The 17,276-nt window shown below is 56.3% G+C and overlaps 1 protein-coding gene across 3 annotated transcripts in view; it reads left to right on the top strand.

The window, feature by feature from the left end:
- Positions 1–212: 212 nt before the first annotated feature.
- The window catches only part of TSPAN18 (tetraspanin 18), a 161,813-nt gene continuing 144,749 nt past the window's right edge, over positions 213–17,276 (top strand). For 2 of the 3 annotated variants that reach the window (XM_036029275.1, XM_028516779.2), the window contains exons 1-2: positions 213–484; positions 2,494–2,559. The gene's annotated coding sequence lies outside the window, so the exon portion shown is untranslated. The remainder of the gene's footprint in view (positions 485–2,493; positions 2,560–17,276) is intronic. The other variant, XM_036029276.1, reaches the window with a different exon arrangement.

Here is a 17,276-nt window from a genome sequence, read left to right on the forward strand (position 1 = left end):
AAGGCAGGGAGGAAAGCGAGGGGCAGCCAGCGGGAGCAGACGTGCCTTCAAGGCGGCCGCCAAGGCAGCAGCGGCGGCGGCGGCGGCGGCGGCGACTGGAGACTGAAGGGGAGGAGGTTTGGGGAGGGGAGGGAGCAAGGGAGAGAGGGAGGGACGGAGCGGTGGTTGGGAGGTGGGGCCGGCGGGCGGGCGGGCTGGCTGGCGGACCGCTGCAGCTGCCGCCGGCATCTCCGGGGCTCCAGGCTACGGGGCGGACGCAGCGTGGAGCGATCCACAGCGGAGCCGCGCGAGGCCGCCCGAGCCCCGGCCTCCAGCCCCGAGCCCCGAGCGAGCGCAGCCACCGCCTAGCGCCAGCGGGTCCCCGGACGCGCCGCCGCCAGGAAGGCAGCAGGCGCCCAGCAAGTTGGGAGCGCGCCGATCTGCCCGGGGAAAGTTTCCCCCGCGACTGGGAGTTGGCGCGGGGTCCGGCCGCTGCAGCTGAAAGGTAGGGGGTTCGGCACCTTCTTTTCACTCAGTGCGTCTCGCCGCTGCGCCCGGGGACTTGGAGACTCCACGCGCGCTCCCTTCGGGAAACTGTTGGGCTCGGTGGGTGGGGTGGGGGTGGAATTAGGGGGGTCCCAAGACGGTCCCGGGGAAGCTCAGGAACCAAGTTTTACTTAAACTGACATGGGGAGGGGGCAGGGAAGACGTGCTCGCCTCTAATCCTGCTCCGAATCCACCGAGGGCTGGGGCTTCCCCGCGGACAGGTGCGGCGCCGATCCGCTCTCAGAGCTCTGGGTAGGTGCGTGGGGGGCGCCAGGAGAATGGCGGAGGGTGGCAGGTGTGGTTCCAAGGTTGGGGTCTCGAGGAGGACTGCGCCCGGAGGGAGGGTGTGCGCGCCCCGCCACTCCGTAGGAGGGCAGGTGGGGACTAGGGATTAGGAGCGAAAATCGGGGCCGGGCGGATTTCTGGGCCCAGCAGGGGCACTGAGGACTTGCTGCTTTTGGGGTCCCTGGCCACAGGGCGGGGCGGGGCTCCACCCTTTTCTTCGGGGACCCCTTGATCCCCTACATGGTGTGTGCGGTTTGGGAAAGCAGAGATTCCATGGGGTGCTCGGTGGATCCGAACGAAGCTCGGTTATTACCAGACTAGGGGGTGTAGCGGGAGTCCGCTTGGAGGGCTGGCGGGCTGGCGGGCTCGGGTGGGTTCACGCCGGCTTTGGGACCCGGCTGGATGGAGGTGAGTTGGCTCCCGCCAGGGGGCGCCCTTCCCCTGGCCCTTTCACCCAAAGGAAGGCGAGTCCTGGTTCCTTCTAACTGTACCGACATCCAGGACAGACAACACAGACCCTCTCAGCACACGCGGGGCCCCGCCCAGAGCAGCACCCCGCCGCGCAGCCGGGCTGTGGAAGAGGGTCGAGTGTGAGGCTGGGGTGCCTCAGTTGTAACTGCACCGTGTGCTGGGGAGCTTGGCTGTGAGGGGGTGGTTTTTCCTGGGGAAGGGGGTGGTTGGCAGGGTGTCTGGATGATTACAAAGTCACCGCCGGAAAAATAGAAACGAGAGAAACTGTACACTAACAGCAAATCGTTTGGAGAAAATGAATGGGAGAATGAACTTTTTGAGGTTTCTTTGGAGAGAGAAACCCAAACCTCTGAATGCGCCCTCTGTGTAGAAGTCGTACCTTTGTTCCCCGGGTCTGGCCAGGTCCCTACCTGCTTGCGGGTGAGGGTCCTTTGGCATATCACGTTCCCTCCTATCCACATTCCTCTGGGCATAAATCAATGGGGAGGCACAGGGTGGGGGGTGATGGGGGGGGCCTTAACAACTTGAGCAGCCTCAGCTCAAGTGGTAATTTTCTCAGCAGCCAACAAGAGCCCCCTGTGCCCCCATCTGTGGTCTACAGGCCACATTCGTCTGGTCGTTTCGCCGTCATTGGTGGAAATCTGTTACGTGTGTCCTTGTCTGATCTCAGGGCCCCTGTGTGTTGTCTGTGTGTCCATCCCTGCTGAGGCCTTGGGAGGCAAGGAGGCCGCTGGCATCTGCGAAGAGCAACTACTTTGTCACGTGTGGGGCTGTTCGGCATTGAAGGGGCACCCGAGGGACTGTTGCTTCCCATTTCTAATTCCCTCGCTCCACCCTGCACCCCAAGTTAGTGTAAGTGAGCCAGTTAGAGATGGCGGGAGTTTTTGTCTTTCTCTTGGCTAGAAACTGTGGGCGCATTGAGCAGTGCCCCTCCCGTGTCCCCGAGTCCCCTGCGGAGGCGATGGGAATGGGGCGGGACGTGAAAGAGGGGTGAGGTCCTTGCTTTCCTTGTAGCCCACCCAGTGTTTTTGTTGGATGCTGGCAACGCGCTCTAGGACAGACTGGCCCTGAAAGATCAGCATGATCTTTATTTTGAGTAGAAGACAAGGAGAAGCGGAGAGACAGAGGAAAGGGTGGGGGAGCCGCTGTCTCTGGACGCATTCTTGGGGCCAGAAAACAAAGGGTTTTTTTTTCATTTTGTTTTGTTTTTAGTGACTCTGGTTTCTCCGAGGAGGGAGGCCTGCCTGGAACAGCCCGCCCTGCCCTGGGAACCTGGGCGTGAGTACAGGGCCCAGAGGGGTGGCAGCTCCTGCGGCCCACCCCTGCTCTCTGCACCGCGCCCCCCCGCCCCGCCCCCGCGTGCCCTGAAGGAGAGAGGGAGCTGAGACCCCGGGGCTGCTGGCACCCCGTGTTTGGACTTAGCATTATCGTGTGTGGGCCAACTCACGCTGTTCCCAGGCAAACTCCGAGAACTCGGGTTCAGCAAAATTTCAAGCCATGGTCGCTCTGTGTCCTTGTTGCCTTGTCCCCAAATACATTCAAATGCCTGACCCTTGGTGGTATCTTTACACACCCTGTGGTGAGAATGGCAGTGTCTGATTGGATGTTCCAAGGTGCTTTCTAGGAGCAGAAGTTCATCTGGAGTTGGAGTTTGGACACCTGGGTTGGCCCCAAAAGTGGCCCCCGCCCTGCTGCCAATAGAAAATTCCACATGAGCCTGGAAATAGCTCCATGAGTTCCTGAATGAGGTTTTGGTGGTCTGAGGGCTGGGCTGGAGGACACCTGCTGGGCAGGGACCGGCGTGCCAGAGGTATCCGAGCAAGGGCTTCTGGCAGGGATTTGGGAGAGGGGGTCAGGGAGAGAGGAAACCGGCATATCCGGAAGTTGCCTCTTCTGGATCATCAGCGTGGCCCTGGATCAGTCACTTCCCCACTCATCCTGGCACCTGCTTTCCCAGCCTGTGCAGTGGGGGTGCTGGCCTTGGAGATCCGGGAGGCTTTGCAACTCGAAAGTCAGACGCGTCCCACCTTTTAGAGTGCTAGGCAGCCCGGCTCTGCCTTCCGTCTGGTGGAGGGTGCCTCTCAGTCTGCTTGCCCCGCCCGGCCCCACCCTACGCAGCAAAGTGAACCAGGCTCCTGGCCTCCGTCAGGGTTCGGTGGGCAGGGGAATGTGGGTGCCTGCTGGGAGCCCCCTGTCTGAGGGCGCACAAGCTGCTTGTTCTCCTGGTGCCCGTCAGGCGCTCACTCTGTTCCCTTCCCTGGGAGGAGCAACTGTTGGTGGCCGGCCTGTCCCTTTTAGGGACCCCTCTTTCCAGAGAGCTGTTCTTCTGGCCCGTTTCATCAGCCATTGGGAAGAAAATCAGGAACATTTGTTCACGCTCAGCTGGGACACAGCACAGGGAGGGGCCTTGGAAACCAGCACTCAGGCAACCCCCCCCCGCCCCGCCCCCCAGGAGCAGATGATGGGTTGAATGGGCATTTCTGCAACCTGATGCCATCGAGCAAAACTGCCAGCTCGGGCTCCTCCTGCCACACAGCCTGGCACCTTGGACCCGCCTCAGTGTGCGGATGGCGGGAGGGGGAGCAGATCGTGAAAACTCCTATTAACATGGGAGAGAGTGAGATGATGAGCCCCCAGTGCTGGCAATGGGCAAAGCAGCTCTTTCATCGTCTCACTTCTCTTACCGTCCAGCCCTGACCCCTTGTCCGCACCCCAGACGGCTGCTTTCACGAGTGACTCGAACAACTCGCAGCTGAGCAGAAGCGTGCTCCCTGGTGCGTGCGTGTGTGTGAGCGCTGAGAGGCGGTGGCGGGACGGGGCGGAAAGACTGCGGCCCCGGGAGTCAGGAAGACCTGGGTTCTGGCCCTGGTTCTGTTACACGTGGGGCTGTGTGGCCTCGAGTGAATCACCGCCCCTCTCTGAGCTTCAGCTTCCCTACTTATGTAGAGGAGGCAGCCTCGTGTGGTGGTCAGGCCACCTGGGGTCGGATGTTGGCTTTCTCCTCGTTATTACCTTGGCAGCCCTGGGCTCTTCAACCTCTGGTGCCTCAGTTTCCCGATAAAATGGGACCAATAATACCCCAACAGTGAGGTATGATTGGGATAACAAAATGAACCATATAGAACACTTAGCACAGGGTCTAGCACGCGGTCAGGGCTCGGCTGATACTCATGGTCATTGTCATTGTCATCAGTATTATTGTTACTGTGAAATGAGGGGTCACCTTTGACCCTTTCCCGCTCTGATCTCCTGGGGCACGGTGTGTGTGTGTATCTGCTGTGGGACGGAAGGCAGGGCTACATAAAATAACTTGGGTTTTTTTTTCTTGTTTCCTTCCTGCCTTCTCCCACTTCACCGAGGACTTCTGAGTTAAAATCTTGTGCGTCTTCTCACGATAGCCCGGTCCTCGTGGCAGGCAGCCCAGTGTGACGTCACTGACAATATCCCGGTTTCTGGCGCTTGAGGGATGATATTTCATCAGCTCGTATTTGCCCGTCCTTTCTCTCCCACCCTTTGTTTCCCATCCCGAACCAGAGGACGAAGCCCATATGTGCAGATAATGAGTTGAAGCTGATACGCGGCCCCCAGATGCACTCGAGATAAAAGGCCGTCCTCCTGGAAGACGCTTCGGACTTGGAAGCACCCCGGCTCCCCTGCTGGGTTGCACTGTGTCTGGTCGGACGCTTCTCTCTGCGTTCCTTCCGCCCCTGGGTCTGTCTCGGGGATGTGGACTGGGCCAGGTCTGCAGTCTGAGATTCCGGGCTCTGTGTCCAGGCTGTCCCGCTGCCTGGTCCCCCTCCAGCAGGGCTGGTGCTCTGAGCCACCTCAGTGAGTGATGGTCCTCAGGGTGGCAGACACTGAGAGCGCTCGCCGTCGGCCAGCAGCTAGATAACGCTTTCTCCCACCTGCACCCTCCAGGCTGGCGCAGAGACGGCTCCCATGCTACAGACGGGGAAGTGCGGCTCAGACAGCGCAGGAGAGTGCGTGAGGCTGGGGTGTGCTCCCTGGCTGATCGGATTCCCCGTCCCGTGCTCTAAACCTCTACGTAGTCTTTCCTCTTGCATCAAAACCTCCTGTGAGCCCCAAAGCCCCAGGGGAGAGATCCCTGAGATTCAACCGGGCCCCCTTCTTCCTGCCTTTGATCCTCTTCCAGGCTCAGAATGCTTTACAAAATTCCCCTTTTTCATCCGGCATTGATTGCGGAGCCATCCCGGGGACAACGAGGGTAGGAGGATTTTTGTTTTGTGTGCGTGTGCGTGTGTTTGGGCAAGACTGCTTCTAGGAAGGGAATGATCTTATTAAGCAACAAGAGGCTGTCATTTAAAGAGACCGTGTGTTGGAGTCACAGATCTGTGTTGAATCTTATTTCTGCCACTTTCTGGGCATATGGCTTTGGTTTCCTTATCTGTGAAAATCAGGATAACACCAGCAACGATACTGTGAGGCTAAGTAACACAAGCTGCCATGGCCCATGACCCCAAACTCTCAGCGGATTGACACCACAGGTTTAATTCTCACTCCTGTCGTTCATCTGACGTGGCTCTCTGCTCCACGTGGTTACTCAGGGATCCAGGCGGATGGCCACTCCACCGTCTTTGGAGCTAGCTGCACCCCTGGATCGTGCGGCATCCAGTTACTGCAGAAGGGGAAGAGAGACGTGGCACAGGCACACTTAACATGCAGCTGCCTCAGCCAGGAGGCGACGTACCTCACGCCAGCTCCAGCACACTGGTCAGAACCGTCACCGGGCCCCCAACCAGCTGCAAGGGAGGCTGAGGATGTAAGGGAACTAGCGGATGTTTGCTGAGCACTGACTCCCCGCGTTTACGTTTCCTGAATAGAGGATTCACTGAGATGACACGTGTAAATCTTCTGGCCCAGACCTGGTACACAGTCCTTAAAACATGGGAGCTTCCGCCCTGACCAGCGTGGCACAGCTGGTTGGGTGTTGTCCTGCAAGGTGAAAGGTCACTGGTGCGATTCTGGTCAGGGCACGTGCCTGGGTTGCGGGTACGAGAAGCAACTGATGAACGTTTTTCTCACATCTGTGTCTCCCTCCCTCTCCTCCCTCCCTTCCTCCCTCTCTGAAAATAAATAGATAAATAAAAGCACAGAAGCCTCCTTTCCCTGATAGTCCCTGATGTACTTTGCTCTTTATAGACTAAAGACTGCTACGTGGCGATGACCTTTGTGTACGCTGGCAGATGATATAGGACCCGTAATACGCGGGAGGGGGATGCTCAGAGAGGTCGGGGGCCTGGCAAGTGAATGAATGCACAGCAAAGGCACTAAGCCGTGCCCTTGACCTTCAGCCCTTTGCTTCTGTGGCCTTCTTTGGCTTAGTGAAATTTACTGTTCAGAGAATGTCTTCCAGAACCCTCTATAACCTTCTTTTGCTCCTGTCTTCACCTCCCCTACCAGAATGGTGTAGAGCTTCTGTATTCATCTTATGTGTGAGCAAGCATGAGCGAGCATGGGGCAGGAGGAGAAGGGGCTGGGGAGTGAGGGCTGCAGGGACCCACTGGAAGTTGGGGAGAAGCACGTGTCCTGAGGTGAGAGGAATCGTTGTTTTAGATGTTCATAGTAACAGCCGTAGGAATGTGGGCCCCACCTGCACTGCTTCGGGAACGGCTGTGCATTCAAGCTTTGGGGTCCCTCCCAAATGACACACCAGGTTACCTGTGTACCTGTCCCATCTGCGCAGCCCCGTGCTGGCCCCTGTGGGGCTGGCCAGGGAGGGAGCGGGGGCCTGAGGAGGTTCTCCAGCCTCGTGTTTCTGCAGGCAGTGAGATGGCCAGACCTGGGTTGGAGCCCTGACTCTTCCTGCTTAGCACTTGTTCATCTCTCTGAGCCTCAGTGTTCTCCTCTGCAAAATGGGAAGAATATGGGAAAGCTAAACAAGTGCCTGGCACATAGTAGGTGTCAGCATGTTTGCACAGCTTTCCTCTCCCTCTTGAGCAAGAGAGAAGACACACTTTTGGCAAGGGCCCAGTGCTGAGGGGGAGGCCGGGAGCAGCCCAGCACACCCACCATATAATGTTGGACGGAGAGGCACTGGGCTCCCATCCCCCGCGGCTCCGGGCTGAGCTCTCATGTTGAACTAATAAGCCTTCTATTTGAAATGGGAGAAGAATTTGGAGTTCTGGCCCTTGGATTTAGGCCCATCTTTTCATGTCTAATTACCGCTGTGGGCTCCGGGCCTCGGGGTGCTGCAGAGAGAGGGCCCCTCCCGAGCTGCTGCCTCTCTGGCTGGCCAAGCGCTCCTCAGCCTCCCCGGGGGAGCGGCCCCAGCGCCACGTGGTGTCTCACGCTTAGCGCTCCCTCCAGCAGGGCAGGCCCAGGGTGCTCATTGGTTGTGGGTTCTTGACGCCCAGAGGAATGAGGTGCTCCTCCAGCCAAAGCATAAACACCTCCGGAATAACGGAGATTAGCTGTCCCCCTGGAAGGACCCTGCAGGGATCGCTGGTGGGCAGGAAACCAGAGTGGATAGGTCTTCAGGAGAGGATGGGTCCTGGGTGACCCATTGCCCCCCTGGGTATGGCAGATACTTGTTCCCGGGGACACTGCAGAGGGTGACCTTCTGTTGCAGCTGCCACCAAGATGCCAGGGAGGCACTATTCACACCTGGCTTCTTCGAGAATCCCCGGAAGGTGTACAAGTCAATTGAGCCTGTCTGTTGGCCACCACAGGCTCCCTGAAACACACCTCATTCAGTCCAGCCCGCAGACCTCAGCTTCTTCAGCCCTCGCACCTGCAACATGGCGGCGGAGGGGGCGGGGGGGGCAGGGCTGTGGACCAGCCCAGTAGCCCCAGGAGGGGGAGTATTGGTTTCCCAGAGGGGCTGCAGCAAAGTGCCACAAACCGGGGACTTGACACCACACACATTTATTCTGTCACGGTTCTGGAGGCTAGAAGTCCAAAACGAGGTGTCAGCCAGGCTTGAAGGGAGGGTCCTTCCTCAATTCCGGTGGCTCTCGGCAGTTCTTGGTGGTCCCTGACCTCTGCACACAGCAGTCTCTCCCTCTGTCATCACCTGGTATTCCCCCCGAGTTTGTCTTTCCTCCGAGGAGGACATCAGCCAACTGGATGAGGGCCCAACGGTCTCGTCTGTGGTTGGGCACCTCCGCAAAGACCCTATTTCCATGAGGTCATATTCCCAGGTGCCAGGGGTTAGAACCTCAGCATACCTTCATGGGGTTCACAATTCAACTCCTAACAGGTGGGTACTGTTATTGCCCCGTTTTACAACCAAGGAAATCAACCCAAAGAGGTTAAGAGATTTGCCCAAGTTCATAGACCTACACAACTAATAAATGACTGGTCAGTTAATCTCTGTTCATTTCAGTTTCCTTACCTGCAGAGTAGGGATCTAGACCCTCCTCGTGGCCTAGCGATAAGCACGAAAGGAGGGACACATCGGCATCGAACTCGCTTTGCCCACAGCCGAACATTTGCGGGCTGCTGTGGCCTGTGGTCTGAAAAGGTGCTGGGTGGTCAGTCTGGGCTCAGGAAACAGCAGTGCGGATGAACGGTGACCCATGGAAGGTACAATGTGCTCTGGAATTAGCGATTTGTAACGACTGCATGAAAAGCACCGTTTACATTCTTTTAACATGTCTTTCTGGAGTTGCCTGGTATTTCCATCTCTTTTCAAGTCGAGAATCGCTGGTTGAAATGCCTTGTTCTCGCTTGCTATTTATCCTGGGTTCCCCTTGAGCACTGCAAATCACTGTGATTTTTGCACGTTGGACTTCCCTCTCCAGGGGCAGCATCTGGGCATCTCTGCACAAGGAGGGGCCCAGGAGGGCTTGCGGGCTCCGAGGTGGAGGCTGAGGGTTCAGGCACGCAGCCTCACCTCCACGCAGCGAACGTGGAAGAGGCACCATGCCCCTGAGGATTAGGAGTACGACTTCTGAGCATAGCAGCCTGGGTTCAAATCCCAGTTCAGCCACATTTCTTGACCTTTGATGAATGTCTCCTCTGTGCCACCGTTTTACCTCACAAGGTTTTATGAAGATGAAATAAACTTAAAATGCATAAAGGTTTCCCTTAGGATGGAATGTGGCCCTTCGAAACTAAGCAACGAATGTTAGAATTATTCTTCTTATTTTATTTATTATCTGTTTCCTTCAACAGGATGAGGGCAGAGACATGTCTGTTTTGCTCTCCACGGAAGCTGCAAGGCAGAGCTCAGTGCCTGGGGTGGGTAGATGCTCCGTCAGTGCATGCCGAATAAATGAGTGAGTGAATGATTGAATTCTTATTAATAGCTTCTTTGAAATCACATCCTGCCTGCTATGCAACAAAGTCCCTTCCTCTTATCTGGAGACACCGCTGGGAACCAACCCAATGGAGAGCCCTGGGGCGCCACGTGAATTCAGGGAAGGCAGTTGCATGTTGGGGCGGAGGCAGCGCGGGGCTCCCCGTGAAGTGAAGCACACGTGGAAGCTGAGAGGATGAGGAGGAGCTGGGGCAGGGGAGCCTGGCAGGTTGGGGTCACCGCAGGAAATGGGCTGTGCGGAGGCCCGGTGGGGAGCGCCCCGTTCACAGTGTAGGGGTTTTCCCACGACTTACATAGGAACGGACGGACACGGCCCGCGGAGACTCTGCCCTGCGCTCCGACCCACGGAAGGGAGGCCGGTCCTTCTCCAGGGTTATTACCCCACAGGCGTGCCCCACTGGAGGCAGCCCAGATCCATACAATGCCAGCTGGATCAGAGGGTCTTCATTCAATCTACAGACAAGTGAATTCTCAGATTCCTGTTGACCCCTACGGCCTTAAAAGTAAAATTCAATTTACTGAAGTTCCACTCACACAGTGAGGGAAAACATCTGTTGTGGGCTGTGGTCATGTTGGCCTCCTGGCAGGAAATCCTTCAGCAGGTCCTCTCTTTTGTTCAGAAGACTTTCCCGAAGACTCTGTCCCCTCCCCACGCAAGCCTGCTCCGGCCCACCTGCCACTTTGCTTCCTTCTCTTGCCCCCACCCGCAGACGGCTACTCTAGATGCTCTCCCCAACATTCCTGCAATGCTTTTCCCTCCCTCTGTAGCCACCTGACTCTTCATCCTTTGGATGCCAGTTCCTGTATCACCTCCTCCAGGAAGTCCTCCTTGACTCCTGAATGGGCCAAATGCACACCTGTTGGCTCCAATTGCTCTATCATCCCCTCCTTAATGGGTGATTGTTGACTTGTCTGTTTGATTATTTAATGTCCATCTCCTCCCCTCTAGTGTAAGTGCCAGAGGTCACGGACCCTGGCTTTGCTCACCCCTGGATCCCAGGCACCTGGCAGGTGTGTAGGAGGTACCTCCCTTCATTTTCTTCTCTGCAGCCCAACCTTTTCCTTTCCAGGTTGTTTTGGGTAATGAGCGTGGCTCACATGGATGGGTCCCTTGCAGTGTGCCAGGTGCTTACACGTCCCAGCTTAACCAACAGACCAGCTTCCAGGCCCAGCTCCACCACCCATCAGCTCCACAGCCCCGGGCCAACCTCAGCCTCTCTGCGCCTCCTCCTCTCATCCATAAAAGGGGACTAGAAGTAATCCCTAATTTACTGAGCTGTGAGGATTAAATAAATAACTCCATGTGAAATGTATTTTCTCACAGTTTTGGAGGCTTGAAGTTCATGATCACGGTGCTAGCCGGTTTGGCTTCTTCTGAGGCCTCTCTCCTCGGCCTGCAGGTGGCTGTCTTCTTGTGTCCTCACATGTCTGTTCTTCTGCGCTGCTCATCCCCAGTGTCTCCTGGGCGCCTAGATCGTCTCTTCTTATGAGACCATCGGCTAGATTAGATTTGGGCCCTCCCTAAAGCCTTATTTTAACTTATTACCCCTTTAAAGGCCCTGTCTCCAAATACTGTTACACTTCAGAGGTTAGGGCTTTAACATGAATTTTGGGGGAAACACAATTCAGCCTATAGTGGCTTCTAATTTGGTACGACGGTTATCCCCATTTTGTGGTTGAGGAAACTGGGGCACAGAGAAGTTAAGTCACTTGCCTAAGGTCACACAGCAGGTAAGCAGATACAAATGCAGGGGGCCTGAATCCCTGGAGCCACTCAAGCATTAGAGATCTGCTTCCCGGCTTGCTCCTCTGTGGGACACCAGGGTCTTCCCCCCGGAGCCTGTTTGCGTCTTCACAGCCAGCATCGGGAGGAAATCAAGGCCCAGAGGTCTCAGGGGCCACTCGCCTGGCCCCTCTTCTCCCTTCCAGCCCTTACGCAACCCATTTCCCATTTGTCTTGAGACAACAGGCAAAGCAGCGCTTGTGGCTGCAATGTTCACCTCGAGATAACTCACGGATGACCACCCTAACCTTATCCACGAAATAACTCACTCTTATTATTATTTTCTCATCGCTCTAGTGCTGATAGTCTTTGGAAACAAATGATATCATGCCGCTTATAGCATTGTTTTCGGCAGTGGCAGCGAGCTGCACTTTTTTTTTCCTAAGCGGGAAATGGGTTAATCCCTTGTTCAGCGGCGGCTACCAAACCTTTGTGGGAGCTGGGACCTACCTTCCTGCCCCTACGCTGTGGGGGAGGCCACGATGGGGTGGGAAGGAAGTGAGGGAGAGGGTCGCAGGAAGTGGGGGGAGACTACCGACCCCAGAGTTTTCTCCCTCTGTGGTGGGCATTTATTTATTTATTTATTTTCCAGTTCTCAGAAACTCTTTGAAAAGAATCATGTTTTTTTCTGGTGAAAGGCTTAGGAAGAAAAGAATCAGAAAACATGGAAGTGGAACGAAAGCATATGCAGAGGAGGCTGTCCATGCTCACCCAGTGCCCTGGCCCCAGACGGCCATAGTGCCAGCTCCCCGTGTCTCTGGAGGTGCTCTCTCGGCGGGTGGGCACGTCTGAGTGGACGGCGCCCTTCGTTTCTTACACCCGGTGATGTCCCATCCCTTCTCCTCTGCATCTTGCAACTTCCCACTCGTTCTGCATTAGCACATGCATTTCTGTCTTGTTTCGGGTGGTTGTCTCCCAGAGCAGACACGAGCAAGGATTTGGGTGCAAATAGTTTATATATGAGGTTGGTCCCAGAGAGGTGGGTGGGCTGGGAGGGGAGGAAAGCCAAGTAAAGGTGCACTAACGAGTTGGCCCCCTCTGTGGGCAACTGGGGTTCCTCCCCTCCCACTGGGGACCCTCCCGGTGATGTGCGGAGTTCGCCTCAGAGTCATCCCAGCGAGTGGTCACCAACTTCGGTCTCTCATGAGCCAAGGGTTGCTCCTGGGGACACGGGCATCTGAATGCTTCCAGCCTGCCTTCAGGCCAAGAGGTAGAGGGGGGACTTGAACAGGGACTGCCAGAACAGAACTCGTTCCTGCGGCTGCAGGCGGCCTCCAGGGTGGACCGTGGGGTATGGGAAAAGCACAGCTCATGCATCTCTTACTTAGCACATCCTTTCGTGATGGACACCTCGTATTCCTGCGTAGATAGCTATGATGCTTTGTCCGATTCCCCAGTGGTGGACTGGAATGCCTTTCTCGCACACACCTCTTTCCTGATGCCCCACAATCTGTGGTGACTACCTGTGTGCAGTGGCTAGCTGGGTCAGTGGCCATCTCCTCTCTCCCACAGTTGCTTGGCCCTCTCCGGCCTCTTTCTGCCCCTGCCCACCCCCGTTTGGTCCTCACAGATGTCACTTTGACCCTGTCATCTCATGGGGTCCAGGTGCCCAGGCCAGGTGGGGTCTGTGAATGAACCCCACCCTTGGGACCCTTTGCCGAGAACTTAGGAGTGGGAGGCCAGCAGGTCACGACAGAGGGTGATTTCCACCTTCCCCGCGGGTTGCCTGTTGGCAGATCAAAGGGCTTTCTGTTGTTGTTTTATTTTCCTTTCCAGTGGCTTCTTGCTGAGGCGGCAGGCAGTGGAGCCAAGGCAAACAGAGCAACTTCTGGGGCCGCTGCCTGCGTGTTGTGCAAGCGGTCTGATGGTGGTGCTGCAGAGGGGCCCCAGCTGGGGCCGCAGGTGGGAGTTCCCTGCCCTCCCCTCCTCTGAGCCCAGAGGCCAGATGGGAACCCTGGGTGCCGACCTCAGAGCCTGATGGGCCCCACGAGGCCCGGGAATGCGGTAAAACCACAGAATTGGAGGAGTGAGGGTGGAGGTGCCGAGAGAGCTGGATTGCAGCCTAGACCCATCCTGTCATTACTGTCCCCATTGTCCCCAACGGGAGAGATGGGCAGCGCACCAGACTAGGAGTCCAGAAAGTCAGAGTTTGGAGCCTGGTTCTGCTTCGGCTCTGAGTTCCCGTTTCTCCGGTGGACTTCTGACATCTCAGCTACACACTGGGGAGCGAGGCTGCTGGTTCCCTGGGTCTCCTGGCTCTAGAAGTGCCCCTTCGAGCCTTGACCAGGGACTCTGAGCAAATGGCTTTGAATCCCCCAGAGCAGAGTGCTTAGGAACGCTCAGGAAGCCAGGGCGCGGTTGTTGATGGAAATGGGGGATGCTGTTTAAATAAATTAAGAGCAAAGGAGGAAAACCCATCAGCATTATTTTCAATAGCTGGGATGATATGCATAACATTTCCTCCCTTTCATTTGATAATTTTTTCCTTCTTGAAGTAGTTTCGAAGAAAGAAAGTGTCTGATGATTTGCTGCACAATGAGCTCAAATAAAAATATTCTTTTTAAAAGGTGGTTGGTTGCTATGTAATTGAATTTAAATAATGGGCAATTTTTGTTTCTAAGTAGCCCCACCAGTATTCAAACACTATTCTAACTAGTTGAGAGGTACGCGGATGTTTGCGGGAGAGGGTAAAGAAGAAAAGATCTCACTGATGGAGTCTTTTTGGCAAAACAATAATAATTATAACATATTAAAGTCGAGTGCATACACTCGGGTGTATCTGCCAGTGAGAAATGTATGGGATTGAAATTAAATGCTCTTCTAGAAGGAAGAGATCCAAAGGCATCTGGAGAATCCGAACGGCCTTTGAATGGGGCTAAGTGAGAGTTCCGGTTTCTGAGTGTCGCAGGTCTGAGTTCAGATTCTGAGCACGCCCCTCTCCTGCTGCATGGCATGTGGCAGACTTTTTATCCTGAGCCTCAGGCTCCCCATTTGGAAAGAAGGGGCAGCCAAGGCCGGGTCAAGCGTCCAGCCTTGGGCTGGGCATGGCGTGCCCTTCCATGTGGGCCCTCCTCCTCCCCCTTTCTCCCCAGAAGCACAGCAGAACTTTTCCATGTGTGTGCTGGGCCCACAGGCACTAGCTCATTTGGTGCCCAGCAATCCAACTGTGGTGAGATTTTTCAGTCCCCATTTTATGGAAGGGAAACCCGCTTTGCTGAGATTATCGAACGCCATGCATCACCCGGTGGGTGGAGGGGCACGCGTGAAACCGAAAGGGTTTGTCTGAACCACGGAAAGGCCTGGCTTTTTCCATCCTAAGGGGCTTTTTGCTTCTGAGCTCTGTTGGGTGCAGAAAGGGGTTCCTGGTGTTGCTCGGTGTAGGCATTCATTCATTCTTTCCTTCTTCTGTGAGTGCTAGACTCTTCCTGAAGACTTCAGGCTGGGGGTGGTACACCCAGAGGTGGCGTAACCCTGCAGCCCAACACCGCATAATGGAGACTTTCTCGGTCTTCAAGCCCCCTGAGCATATACAGGCCAGGCCCCCTTGTCTGCTCCTCTCACCTCCCAAGCTTCTCCCCAGCCTCAGGCCCCCTCTGGGGACACGGAGAGTTTCTCTCTGTCTGTCTTCCCTAGAGGTACCCCTTGCGTGGGTGGCTCACAGAGTGATGGAGGACAGGGCCTGTCCAGCACCCAGCTAGCCCTGCTTTCCTGCCACGCAGAGTCTCCCTCTGCGGGAGGCCCTTTCTTACTGGTCTTGGCTGGGCTCCCGCTGCTGCCTGATGCCCCAAGACTAAAGTACGCCTTGGTGCGTGGCGAGTCATTAGAAGACATTGTTCTTGAGAGCCCTCCCGTGGAGCGTGGCAGGCGATCTTAGCTCTCCTGTCTCTTCTGTCAGTTAACAAGAGGCTGTGAACAGGGTTAGCACTCCCCGCCCCCCCCCCCCCCGAAAAGAACTCAGGAGCTGACGATGCGCGTATGTGTACACAGATGCTCTTGCAGGGGTTCTGCCTGCCTTAGGGTGTCGCGGAGGGCTGTGTCTGAAATAAGTGCCATGTCGAAGGCCACGGATGACTGTATCTATGGGGTGAGGAGCAACGGCCCCTCGGGGCCGGTTCAGTGGGTGATGCGAAGACAGTGAGGTGATGCGGTGGCTGGAGCTGGGCCTGGGGTCGGGCCTCGCGGGCGAGTGCTGGCCCTGCCCCTGTCTGCTGCGTGTCTCCTCGGACTGGTTAAGTCTTCATGCCTCCTTTTCCCTCTGTGTGGAGCCACAGAGCAGCCGTGCACGTTGGCGGGAGCCCGAAGTTACCCAGTGCGCATGCGGTGCTGCGCGCAGCGCCGGAGAGGCCTCTCTGGGCGGCAGCCTGCGAGCCTCGCTGTGAACGAGCGGTGCATCCCCGAGGTTGGGGGAGAAGGGTGAATGAGACCTCGTGGGAATGCCTGCGCCAGAGCTAGGGAGTCCCCACGTTGAGTTGCACTTGGGTCCTTTTACTGTTACACCAGTTCTGCCACCTGTGGGAGTAACCACAAGTCCTCCGAGGACAGCGGCCATTTCTGGAGCCCCGCCTCCCCCGCCCGAAGCGGAGGGGCGCGCTGGCGGCCTTCCTCCGTCCACGCCTGCGCCCCGCAGCTCCACAGGATAAGGAGACTTCGGAGGTGAGGGTAAAGTGGTCTGGGGGGGGGGGCGATATGCCCTGTAACAGTCCGAGAACCCAATTTTGGGCACATTTTGCTCAAAATGGCCTCAAAAAGCAGACTTGCAGATGTGAGGGAGCTTTTAGTTTGTTTTTTTGAATTTCAAGCATCACGGAGGGTCAAAGAATGAGGAGCCATCTGGCCGGGTTGAAGGGAGCATGTGAGATTGCTTGGTTTTCATTTGCAGCAAAATGTACTGTGAGTTTTTCTGCAAAGGTAGATAAAGAGGGGAAGCGGTAAGACCCAGAGGCCTCCGGGGCGGCTGCTGGAAACACCGTCACGGTGGAGCCCTGCCCTGGGCCCTGGGCTCGTGTGTGTGTGTGTGTGTGTGTGTGTGTGTGTGTGGGCGCGCACCATCACTTCGTAAAAGGGCAATTTGCAGGGATGTCAGATCACCAGTCTCAGCTGCAGGAGGGATAAACCTCTGACTTGGAGCCAGGGATCAGCGTGAGAACGCCGGCTTGCCTGCTCTTGGCTCCGGCCGAGAGCCGCAGTCGGCAGCCAGCCTGGGCACTGTCTGCACTCTGTACTTCTTCGTGGGGGGCAAGTGAGACAAATGGGATAGATGGGAGATGAGAAGGGTTACCGTCATATTTCTGGCTGTTCCACCGGTTCCTAATTGGTTGTGAGAGTTCCCATGGAGTGGGGAGAGAGAGATCTGGATTAGAAGCGGGAGGCAGGTTCAAGTGCCAGCTTTGCCATAGCTTTGCTGTGTGACCTTAGGTAAGGCACTGTCCCTCTCTGGGCTTGTTCACTCTCTGTAAAACCCCCCATGTGGCGAGAATGGCCGGGGGACGGGCAGCAGCTGCCCCCTTTCAGTGGGGTACGCCTCCCTCCCGTTCTGCTTCAGGATCTCTGTTGGGATTTGCATCTGGAACTCACAACAGGCTGCTGTCTGGGACTCCCAACCTGCACCAGAGGAAAGGGCTTTGAAGGTGAGTTAGGAGGAACGAAGGCCCCCTGGTCATGCTGGTGTTGAATCCTGACTCTGCCTAAACTTACTGTCTTGGTAACTTTGGATGAGTTATTTAGTCTCCCCGAGCCTCAGTTTACCCATGTGTAAAGTGAGAACAGTAGCACCTACCTCAAAGAATTGTTTGGGATGAGGACAAGACTATGATTCGAAAGTGCTGGGCATGTCTGATGGCTGTGGATGCGGGACAGAGCGCAGGTGGCCTGGTGGTGCCCCCTCATGCCCATTGGGAGGGGAGACTCAGTGGTTACTGAGGTATAGCCACC

The sequence above is a fragment of the Phyllostomus discolor genome, chromosome 6 (genome assembly GCF_004126475.2).
Source record: "Phyllostomus discolor isolate MPI-MPIP mPhyDis1 chromosome 6, mPhyDis1.pri.v3, whole genome shotgun sequence".
NCBI lineage: Eukaryota > Metazoa > Chordata > Mammalia > Chiroptera > Phyllostomidae > Phyllostomus > Phyllostomus discolor.